General features: G+C 41.6%; 1 protein-coding gene across 1 annotated transcript in view; it reads left to right on the top strand.

Moving 5' to 3' along the window:
- Positions 1-12,663, top strand: part of CD38 (CD38 molecule) — a 49,553-nt gene that overhangs the window by 561 nt on the left and 36,329 nt on the right. The gene's annotated exons all lie outside the window — the stretch shown is intronic.

Here is a 12,663-nt window from a genome sequence, read left to right on the forward strand (position 1 = left end):
GGAGGGTGGCATCAGAAGGGCCAGACCACTAAAATGAGTTCTATTCATGAATGCAAAACAGCCTTCTTGCGCGCCCAGAGATCAATGGAACCGGAGAACTCGGTAACAAAACTAAAACACAACAATGTAACTTTGAAAAGTCAGATAAAAGTTACACTGTCAGGGGCATCAGTTGGGCTCATCAGTACAGACCCTGAAAACGCCACCCCCATCAGTCCGCGGAAACTTCCCCGAGGGTTCCTGGTTCCTCCTCCCACCTAATCACCCCCAAAGGGAACCACTTTCTTGACTTTCATTCCCAGGGTTTGGTTTCACCCACAGAACTCAGTTTTGAAATTGTACATGAAGGAGAACCAGCCGGAAGTAAAAAGCTACTTCTCAGGCTGCCGAAGGCGGGCACGGGGAGCCACGATTTCTGCTCACTGTGAGATCGTGCCATGAATTCCGCCTGCAAAACACCCGCATCCCCGGAGTCCAGCGGTAAAATCCGCGCCCCAACCCCCTCCCCGCACTCTCTCCGCGCGTCGATTCTTGCACATTTTTCCCCGGCCAGAGATTGCCAGGGTCCTTTAAGTGTTTTGTTTCCAAGTAATTCAATAGTTAATTGAGAAACCAGAAGTTGAAGCGTTCCCTTAGGTTATACTTAAAGTGTAAATAAAATGACCCCCTATCTAATCTGACTTGGTAATGAGCAATGGAGTCTTTTAAGTTTCATCTTAATGTAACAGTTTTAAGGCTTTTGCTGTTGTCCGATGTAAATTCACACTATTGGTTGGGTTATCACCACCATATAGCAAGCAAGATGCTCCCTAGAAACCACATGAGTTTTTAATGTTTGTCAGGGTGTCTGCTCAATATTAAACATACTCACACATGCAGACACTATATAAAACGGTTAATAATTAATTTGGTACTACGTGCCAGGCACTTAAGAAATATGAAATCATCGAGTCCCTTCACAACTGTTTGAGGCAGTTAACTGCTACCCTCATTTTAGAAACGAAAAAACTGAAATAGAGAGTTTGAGTCAATTGCCCTTAATTTGGATCCAGAAACTGAACTCACACACTGCACTATGCTGTCTATGTATGTCCTGTAGGTAGCGTGACCATAAAATTTACTGTCTGGGACTTTTTGAAAAGAAAGGGGATGCTGTTAATAATTATGCTGAGTCAATAGACATAAAACATATGGTCACTTTATCCTTCTAGAGTTTAAGAACACAATCTCGGGAATCACATTGTTTGAGTTTAAATCTTGGCTCTGTCACAGTGTAATTTTGGACAAGATACTTTCTCGGTGTTGCAATGCTCTCAGCTGTAGAATGGAATGATAGAATCTACCACATGTGGAAATTCTGAGGATTAGGAGGAATAATCCTGATATATACTAAGTGTTCATAATGCTGTTGCTTTGGGAAAGGCAGTATCACAGACATCTTTTAACAATAATAAATAGAGATCAAGGCCAACACGAAAATGGATACCTAGTATTAAAGTTATTTAAATTACAATCCAGTGTATCAGTTCTCCAATGATGGAATTTATGTTGTTTCTTTTTTATAAGTTTATTTATTTATTTTGAGAGAGAGAGAGAGTACAAGCAGGGAAGGGGTAAAGAGAGAGGGGGAGACAGAGTCCCAAGCAGGCTCCGCACTGTTAGCACAGAGCTGGATGGTGGGCTTGAACTCACAAACCTTGAGATCATGACCTGGCCTGAGATCTACGTTGGAACCTTAACCCACCGAGCCACCCAAGCACCCTAAATTTATGTTGTTTTTAATTTTTTTACTATTATTTTTTTAAAAAAATAAACACATAGCTTTGGACACCTTTCAGTGTTAGTACAGGTAAATTTACCTCATTCTTAAAAAAATACTTTTGTTAGTGTTTATTTTATTTTTGAGAGAGCGTGAGTGTTTATTTTATTTTTGAGAGAGCGTGAGTGGGGGAAGGGCAGAGAGAGAGAGGGAGACACAGAATCTAAAGCAGGCTCCAGGCTCTGAGCCATCAGCACAAAGCGTGATGCAGGGCGTGAACCCATGAACTGTGAGATCATGACCTGAGGTGAAGTAAGACACTTAACCCACTGAGCCACCCAGGCGCCCCTCCAATTTTCAGTCCCATTCATCAATTCAACAGATATTTGCTGAGCACCTACTATAATACTCCAGGCAGTGATCCACTGCTGACAACACAGGAGTGGATGGCGAACTTCCCACTCCCATGAAACTCTCATCCCAGTAGGGAGAAACATACTTCAGTGAATGTCTTTTTACATATATTTAAGTGCACTTACAGGAGCATTTCTGTAGGATAGGTTTCTGGTGGTGGAATTGCTGTATTACGGGGAGGAACATGCAGCTTTTAAATTGTGATAAATTCTAAATTCCCTCCAAAAGAACAGTACCATTTTATGATCCCTTTATCATCTGTTGCAGGACATGCTTTCCCACAATCTCTTCATGGCTGAATAGTATCAACTTTTTTTTAACTGATAAGAAAAATAGCATCTCATTGTTTTCTGATTATCAGAGGGTCTTAGCATGTAGGATATGTTTACTGGTCATTCATATTTTTATCTGTGAATTTTCTGTGCAGATCTTTGCTAATTTCTACTCAGTTGCATATTTATTTCTTAACATTTTTTTTAATGTTTATTTATTTTTGAGAGAGAGAGTGTGAGTGGGAGAGGGGCAGAGACAGAAGGAAACATAGAATCCAAAGCAGTCTCCAGGCTCTGAGCTGTCAGCACAGAGCCTGACGCAGGGCCCAAACTTATAAACTGTGAGATCATGACCTGAGCCGAAGTCGAATGCTTAACCAGGTGCCCTTATTTATTTCTTTTTATGGGCATTTTTTAGATACTGTAGATCATGTATATAGTTTTTTTTTCCCCCTTTCTGCTTGTTGTCCTTGGAACCCTTCTAATTTCTGTTGCTCTCCCAACTCTTGAGACGTTAAGTTCAAGGTTATGACTCTGATCGGTGCGCCTGGGTGGCTCAGTCGGTTAAGTGTCTGACTTCAGCTCAGGTCATGATCTCAAGGTTAGTGGGTTCGAGCCCCGCATCCAGCTCTGTGCTGACAGCTCACAGCCTGAAGCCTGCTTCAGATTCTGTGTCTCCCTCTCTCTCTGACCCTCCCCTGCTCGTGCTGTCTCTATCTCTCTCTCAAAAATAAATAAAACAGTTAGAATTTAAAAATAAAAGGTTATGATTCTGATCACTAATCCTCTATGTTGTTGACAGTCTGGCATGCTATTTCCCGTGTAGCCATAGCCCCTCAGCATCAGAAATCTTTTCTCTGATGAATTCTGAAACCATTCCTGTGATCATTTTCTCCCATCCATCCCTTGCTGGGCCACTGTCTCCTGCTTTGGTCTTTTATATTGGTCCAGAGCATCAATTTATGCCAATTATTCAACCTTGTAATTCTACTTTGATCTGGTATTTCTAGTTCTCCTTACCTCTGTAGGTCTTTATTACAGCTACATGTTAATATACAAAAATTTGATATGTTACATGATCCCAGGCAAACCAAAACCAGGATCAAAAAGAATACATATGATAATCATAACTATGTAAAACCGAATGTAAATGGAAGAAAGGTAGTAAAATATGGCACTGCTGGGTGAAGGAGATTGTTAACCACTGATTCTTATTATTCCACCACTGATTTTAGGCCATCAGTAAGTTTCTTGTAGATTACTTTCCTTATTACTCTTCAGTTTCAAATGATCGATAAGTAGCATCTCACTCATCTGTGACTATATAATAAACCACTCCAAAACTTAGTGGTCTAAAACATAAACCATTTTATTATTTTAAAAAACTCTTGGATCAACTGGGCTTAGCTAGATGGTTCTTCTACTCCTTGTGATGTTGGCTGGGGCTGCAGTTATTTGGGGGCTCAACTAAGTTGACATATCCAAGATACACGAGACATCACTCACATGAAGGACACCATGGAGGGGTCCGCAGAAAGGCTGGCATTACCGGGGGTGCCTGAAAGATGGAGTATCACAATGTCTCTCTGCTGTCTCAGAGCCTGAGAGTCACAGCCCTGATGTTTTGACCCTGTGAGCATGTTTTACTGGCAGCACCCTGAAGGTGATCACTGCCTCATGAACATTTCTTAGTTTGATATTCTTTTACCAGGAAAGACTAGCAATGAAAACCAGCTTTATTTTCCAACCCAGCAAATCCTGACTTGGAAATGTTTACTCTTGATTCTGTCTAAAAAATGAATCTGTACCTTATTGTACGTGGGGAAAAGAAATAAGGTGCACTTCTGACACTCTGTCTAGAAATCTTCTTAGTCAAATTCCTAAGTTCTTCAGGTATTTCTGTTACTGAAGATGATAGTGTTACTACCACCAGATAACACAGGTCACCTTTTTCTTAGGCTCCAGTAACAATTTCCACCCTGTCTGTCCAGCCTTCAGGAACAGTCCCCTGGAGGTCTTTCTTTTTTTCTTTTTAAAGTTTTCTTTACTGAAGCAACGTCCACACCCGAAGTGGGGCTTAAACTCACAACCTGAGATCAAGAGCTGCATGTTCCTCCTCTGACTGAGTCAGCTGGGTGCCCCTCCCTGAGGTCTTTCTTACTGATGCCACACTGTGGTGGTCAGGTTCTCCAGGGAGAGAGAGATTTGGGGAGGGGCAGGGATGCGAGGAGAGGAGATGTTTATTTTGAGGCATTGCCTCACATGATTGTGGCACCTGTCCCATCCAAAATCTGAAGGGGGTGGAGACAGGCTAGACACCTAGGGAAAAGTTGATGCTGTAGCTTGTGTCTGAAGGTTATTTGCTGGCAAAATTCTCTTTTCCTTGGGGGAGGTCAGTCTTTTTCTTAAAGCTTCAGCTTGAAAAGGGGCCCATGATTGAATGATTGGAGGGCAATCAACTTTACTCAGAGTCCATCCATTTAAGTGTGACATCCACATGTGTGTGACCAAATATCTGTGACCAAGTTGACACAGAGAATGAACCATTGAACGCATGTGTTAGGGTTGTGTTACAAAGCACCTCACTTCTGGGTTCCACTTTCTATTTTGCCTATCTACAGCTGATATACTACCCCAAACTGTAGTGATGTAAACCAGTAGCCATTTATTATCTTTCATGATTCTGTGTGTTGGCTAGGGTCAGTTGGATGGTCTGTTCCACTGATGTCAGCTGGAGCTGTAGTCCTCTGGGAGGCTGACTCTACTGGACCACCCCAAACGTTGCACTTGTGTGATGGGACCTTGGCGCCTGGGCACAGATGGATACTCAGGGGTCTTTTTCTCTGTGTCATCTCAGGGCGTCTCCTCCTCATAACTCCTCCACATGACCTCTCGGTGGTGCGGTTCCATGTCTTCAGAGTTCCTCAACTCTTTCCAGTGGAGCCCTGTTCTAGACTCCTAACTAGCACAGCATCCCTTCCACCACATTCTACAGGTTAAAATGATCACCAGGCCTGTCTAGGTTCAAGAGAAGAGAAAACAAGCTCTACTCTGTGATGAGAAGAGCAACAAAAATTCTGCGGAGAGCTTTAGCCCTTGTGCATCTTTCTGTTAGCTTTTATTTTTACTAAAAATTTTTAAATTTTATTTATTTATTTACTTATTTATTTATTTTAACGCTTTATTTATTTCTGAGAGAGAGAGACAGCGTGAGCAGGGGAGGGTCAGAGAGAGAGGGAGATACAGAATCTGAAACAGGCTTCAGGCTCTGAGCTGGCTGTCAGCACAGAGCCCGACGCGGGGCTTGAATCCACGAACCGTGAGATCATGACCTGAGCCAAAGTCAGAGGCTTAACCGACTGAGCCACCCAGGCGCTCCTTATTTATTTATTTTGAGAGAGAGAGAGAGAGCCATCTCAAGTGGGGGAGGGGTAGAGGGAGAGGGAGGAACTGAATCTCAAGCATGGAGCCCAATGTGGGGCCTGATCCCAGGACCATGAGATCATGACCTGAGCCAAAATCAAGAGTCCGACACCTAACCAACAGAGCTACCCAGGCTTCCCTTTATATTAGCTTTAAAATTTTTATTTGTTTCTTGTCTCTTTTGTTCTTCTGTTATATCATTGCTCTTTATACGTTACGACCTTTTATTAACAAGATTTTTAACATTTGTATTTTTTAAATGTTTATTTATTTTTGAGAGAAGGAGAGACAGAGTGCAAGCATGGGAGGGACAGAGAGGGAGACACACACACAGAATTGGAAACAAGATCCAGGCTCTGAGCTGTCAGCAAAGAGCCTGACACGGGGCTTGAACTCATGACCTGTGGGATCATGACCTGAGCCGAAGTCACATGCTTTACTGACTGAACCACCCAAGCACCCCTAACTAGATTTAACAATGATAAAAGATCTGATATATGCCTCCTGAAATATAAGCTCATTGAATCTAAGGGCTTTTTGTTGATTGATATATATTGATGACCTAAAATAGTGCCTGCAATATAGTAAGCAAAAATAGTTAGTTGAATTAAATTAATGGTATAGAAGCCAGTATATTACAAATAATAAAAACAAACAAAGCTATAATAAATATACTTCCCCAACAAACTTCCATACCATTGCTCTCCCAAATCTCCATCAATCTCTATTTTGGGTTTATAGAGCATTGGTGTGTCTTTCTTTTTTTTTAATTTAAAATTTTTTTAATGTTGCTTATTATTGCGACAAAGAGAAACACAGCATGAGTGGGGGAGGGGCAGAGAGAGAGAGGGAGACACAGGATCCGAAACAGGCTCCAGACTCTGAGTTGTCAGCACAGAGCCCGATGCGGGGCTTGAACTCACGAACTGTTAGATCATGACCTGAGCCGAAGTCGGACACTCAACCGACCGAGCCACCCAGGGACCCCAATGTTTCTTTCATATAATAGCTTCTCAGTATTTCTTTGTAGGTCTTAGGACTTTATCTTCTTTATATATTCCTTTTCCCAATTTTCCTTTTCCAAAATCCCTTACCTCTGTAGAAGTCACTTTCTGTCAGTCTTCTAGTGTGGGTAGGCCAGTATTGAAACTTGTCCCTGCTTATGAAGATGGAACTTTCTTAAGTTAAATCAGGGGCATTAAATGCAGAACATTCCTGAACAGATCACACCTGGTTCTGCTGTCTCAAGTTCACACCCAGGAGCTGCATTTATGATCCAAGATGGCCCTGGGCACATGACCTGAGAGACATGTGGCCAAGACTCACCAGAGTGTTAGTAGATGCTTAAGGCTGACAATTTGCAAATGTTGATACTGTGGGAGACTGTCACCTGTCCGGGCAATAGTCCAGGAGCCAGGGAATACAGGTGGAGGGTGGAGTAGAGTCTGCAGGTGGAAATGGAGAACCAGCACCCTGGGTAAGATGGGCCTCCAGGGCGGTAGCCAGAGGTGTTGTTCAGTTCCAAGAATCTTACTGCCTTGGAGAAAACCAGCCTTCCCCATGAATTTCAGGCATCAGTGATAGTTGCTGGCTGTTTAGGGAGAGAAGCTGGCAATTGTCTGATAGCTCTCTTCATCCCTGCCCCATACAAGCTGGGGTTCCTGAGGACAGAGACTGTTTTACTCACCCCTGCATCCTCTGTTGTCCAGCACATTGGTCGTCACATTATAGTCCCTTTGTGGATGCTTGCTAAGGTGAACTCAGTGAAGTCCTCATCATGCTGGCTGAAATATAAACATGCACGGTATTTAGAAACTTAATCAGAAAACATTTCGTCCGTCTTAACTTGCCTTCTGATAATCACAGACAGATCATCTGCCCTGTCCCTGCATTGACTATGATTTCTTTTTTTTTAATAGTTTATTGTCAAAGTAGTTTCCACATAACACTCACTGCTCATCCCCACAAGTGTCCTCCTACATGCCCATCCCCCCTCCCCCCACATCCATCAGTCCTCAGTTTTTGTCAGCATTCAAGAGTCTCTCATGGTTTGCTTCTCTCCCTTTCCCCCACCATTTCTGCCCTTCTTCTCCCCCTTGTTATGCTGAGCGAAATAAGTCAGGCAGAGAAGGACAAATATCATATGTTTGCACGTATAGGAGGATTAGGAGGAACTTGACTATGATTTCTGATTCCTTTTTCTTCATCTCACAATTTCTTTTGGTTTCTCCTTCCTCTTCGCAACTTCTAGCAAGATTTTTCAGGGACCAAGTCTTCATTTTCACTTCCCCGTGGCTCCTATTTGAATGACTATAGCATTTTATTAACATACTCAGTAAAATTTATGAATTCACAATGTACAGAATAGCAAATTCATACAAACATATAATAAAGAGTCACTGTGGGCCTGATGCTGAGGCTCATGTGTGTGTGGGGGTGGGGTTCAGAGAGGAAGAAAACACCAGTCCTGCTGTCCAGGGTCCAGAGGAGAGGTCTGGGAGGACTGGCCTGAGACATGCTGCCAGGTAGTGTGATCTGTTGTGGCACAAGGGTGTGTCCATGGATGAGTGTGGCTCTACGGAGGAGGGGTGGTTTCTGTGCTCTAAGCCCTTTGCTAGATTCTGTAGGGGTAAGAGGTACTCAAGTACCTATCAGACAAGAAAATAGGTGAATTTCTTTGAGCCGAGCGCCTGCACCATGCCACAGAGATTCAGAAATGAGCACCTGGTAGACCAGAGTCAGGAAAGACTTCATGAAAGAAGTCGCATATGAGGTCTTGCTTTTACGATAGAATTTCAGCAAAGGGTGTTCTGAAGAGTGTGTGTTAACCTGTTGAATAAACCTGAGAGACAGATAAGATGCTACTGCTGGAGGAAGACTGGCCAATGGATGAACCAAAACACTTTAAAGGCTGTGGGGGGACCTTGGCAGGACCCCACTGGTGAGAGGGTGTGGACCTCATGTTGGTCCAGCCACAACCTGCACCCTCTCCATATGTGAGAGAGTATGAGCGTGAGCATGTTTGCATTAGACAGAATTCTAGAATGTCTTCCCTGTGGTTGATGGGATGACCATCTGCTCAATGTCTGTATTCCCAGCTAGACACTGAACCTCATTAGAGCAGAGTAAAGTTCATGGCCTCACATTCACCTGTGTGTGTCCTCAATGCTTAGTGCTATCATGATTAGAGGCTTCCTTCAACCTCACTTTTCATTCTGGGCTCTAAACAGAGACCAGTGGCCAGAGTCTTAGATGCACCTGACTGAATATGGAGGGCAAAATAGGGAAAGTGAAACTGGTTCCCAAAGTGTAGGGCCTGGGTGCTCCTGTGATTACAAATGGGGAAGTTGGACCACAGAGCTGAGTTATCTCTGGAAGGAAGGGTGGAGTACACATGCAAACAAACTGTTTGGAACTTCCAGACTTGAGGTGCTACCAGGACACCTGAGAAAATGTAGCTTGGGGGTAGAATCTTCTAGGAGAGGCTACTTGAAAGCCTTGGGAGCACATCAGATGGCTGAGTGAGGAAAGACAGAAGTAAGGGAATAGAGAAAAGGAGAGAGTTACTTCTGTGTTTCACTTCAGAAGTTCCTAGATAGGTCAGGAGTGCTCACTGCTGACATCCAGTCCATGCTTCTTGTTCCGGTATTAGTATTATTAATGGTGGAGAGAAGTGGTGGTATTCTGCCTGGAGAAAACTTGTTCTTTATCACAGTGATCACTCATGACTTGTCTGCTTCCTCCTTTTCTCTTCGGAAAAAGGGCCCTTGAGAAACAGTTCCCAGAAGTCCATTTAGAAATTTTGAACAGAGAACATTTGAGAATCAGTGTTTATGGGTTATATACAATGTACACAGAAATATATATATATATATAATTTAGTTAATTAATTTAATTTAAGTTTTTCTACTTTTTAATTTAAATTTTATTTAAATTTAAATTTTAAAAAATGTTTTATTTATTTTTGAAAGGGAGAGAGACAGAGCAAGAGTGGGGGAGGGGCAGAGAGAGAGAGAAAGAGAGAGAGAGAGAGAGAGAGAGACAGAATCTGAAGCAGGCTCCAAGCTCTGAGCTATCAGCACTAGCAGGGCTTGAACTCATGAACTGTGAGATTGTGACCTGAGCCAAAGTTGGATGCATAACTGACTGAGCCACCCAGGCACCCCTAGAATATTATTTTTAAAGTTATGTATATATATATGTATGTATGTATTTTTGAGTGAGGAAGGGCAGACAGAGAGAGTGAGAGAGAGGGAGAATCCCAAGTAGGCTACACACTGTCACTATGGAGCCCAATTCGGGGCACAACCCATGAACCATGAGATTATGACTTGATCCAAAGTCAGACACTTAACTGAGGTACCCATGCAGTCCTATTTAAATTTTAGTTAGTTAACATACAGTGCAATATTGGTTTCGGGAGTAGAATTTAGTGATGAATCACTTACATACAACAACCAGTGCTCATCACAACAAATAAATGCTCTTTATAGTGCCCATCACCCACCTAGCCCATCTCCTACCCACCTCCATCTGTCAACCCATAATTTGTTCTCTACCATTAAGAGTCTCCTGTGGTTTTTTTCCCCTCTCTTCTCTCCCCCCCCCACTTCCATATATTTATCGGTTTTGTTTCTTAAATTCCACACATGAGTGAAATCATATGGTACTTTTCTTTCTCTGATTGACTTATTTTGCTTAGCATAATACATTCTAGCTCCTGCCACATCATTGCAAATGACAAGATTTCATTCTTTTTGATGGCTGAGTAATATTCCAATATATATATACACATATAAATGTATATGTACCACATATTCTTTTTTTAAAATAATTTATTGTCAAGTTAGCTAACAAACAGTGTATACAGTATAGTCTTGGCTTTGGGAGTAGATGCCCGTGATTCATCACTTACATACAACACCTAGTGTTCATTCCAACAAGTGCCCTCCTCAATGCCCATCCCCCATTTTCTCTGCCCGCCCCCCACCGCCTCCCCCATCAACCCTCAGTTCTCTGTATTTAAGAGTCTCTTATGGTTTGCCTCTCTCTCTGTAACTTATTTTTCCTTTTCTTCCCCTCTTGTCTTCTGTTAAACTTCTCAAATTCCACACATGAGGGAAAACATATGATATCTGTCTTTCTCTGACTGGCTTATTTCACTTAACATAATACCCTCCAATTCCATCCACGTTGTTGCAAATGGCAAGATTTCTTTCTTTTTCATCATCGAGTAGTATTCCATTGTATATATAAACCATATCTTCTTTATCTGTCCATCGGTTGATAAACATTTGGGCTATCCCCATAATTTGGCTATTATTGATATCACTGCTATAAACATGTGCCCCTATGAATCAGCACTCCTGTATCTTTTGGATAAATTTCTAGTAGTCCTATTGCTGGATTTTAAGGTAATTCTATTTTTAATTTTCTGAGGAATCGCCACACTGTTTTCCAGAGTGGTGCACAAGTTTGCATTCCCACCAGCAGTACAAAAGGGTTCCCCTTTCTCCACATCTTTGCCAACATCTGTTGTTTCCTGAATTGTTAATGTTAGCCATTCTGACAGGTGTGAAGAGGTATCTCAATGTGGTTTTGTTTTGTATTTTCCTAATGATGAGTGGTGTTGAGCAACTTTTCATGTTTCTGTTAACCATCTGGATATCTTCTTTGGAAAAGTATCTATTCATGTCTTCTGCCCATTTCTTCACTGGTTTATTTGTTTTTCAGGTGTTGAGTTTGGTAAATTCTTTATAGATTTTGGATACTAACCCTTTATCTGATATGTCATTTGCAAATATCTTTTACTGTTTCATCAATTGCCTTTTAGTATTGCTGACTGTTTCCTTTGCTGTGCAAAAGGTTTTTATCTTGATGAGGTCCCAATGGTTCATTTTTGCTTTTGTTTCCTTTGCCTTTGGAGACATGTCAAATAAGAAATTGGTGCGACTGAGGTCAAAGAGGTTGTTGCCTGTTTCCTCCTCTAGGATTTTGATGGTTTCCTGTCTCACATTTACGTCTTTCATCCAATTTGAATTTCTTTTTGTGTATGGTGTAAGAAAGTGGATCAGTTTCATTCTTCTGCATGTTTCTGTCTAGTTCTCCCAGCACCATTTGCTAAAAAGACTTTTTTCCATTGGATACTCTTTCCTGCTTTGCTGAAGATTAGTTGGGCATACATTTGTGGGTCCGATTCTGGATTCTCTATTCTATTCCATTGTCTATGTGTTTGTTTTTTGTGCCAATACCATACTGTCTTGATGATTACAGCTTTGTACTACAGCTTGAAGTCCGGGATTGTGATGCTTCCAGCTTTGGTTTTCTTTTTTCAATATTACTTTGGCTATTCAGTGTCTTTTGAGGTTTCTTGAAAACTTTAGGATTGTTTGTTCTAACTCTGTGAAGACTGCTGGTGCTACATATTGATTGGGATTGCATTGAATGTGTAGATTGATTTTGGTAGTATTGACATTTTAACAATATTTATTCTTCCAATCCATGAGTATGGAATGTTTTTTCATTTCATTGTGTCTTCTAATTTCTTTCATAAGCTTTCTATAGTTTTCAGCGTACAGGTCTTCTACCTCTTTGGTTAGGTTTATTTCTAGGTATTTTATGGTTCTTGGTGCAATTGTAAATGTAAATCAAGATTCCTTGATATCTCTTTCTGTTGCTTCATTATTGGTGTATAGAAATGCAACCAATTTTTTTCTTTTTTTTTTTTTTTTACAAATAGTTTATTGTCAAATTAGTTTCCACATAACACCCAGTGCTCATCCCCACAAGTGCCCC

The sequence above is a fragment of the Crocuta crocuta genome, unplaced genomic scaffold, assembly GCF_008692635.1.
Source record: "Crocuta crocuta isolate KB4526 unplaced genomic scaffold, BGI_CrCroc_1.0 scaffold179, whole genome shotgun sequence".
NCBI classification, from domain to species: domain Eukaryota; kingdom Metazoa; phylum Chordata; class Mammalia; order Carnivora; family Hyaenidae; genus Crocuta; species Crocuta crocuta.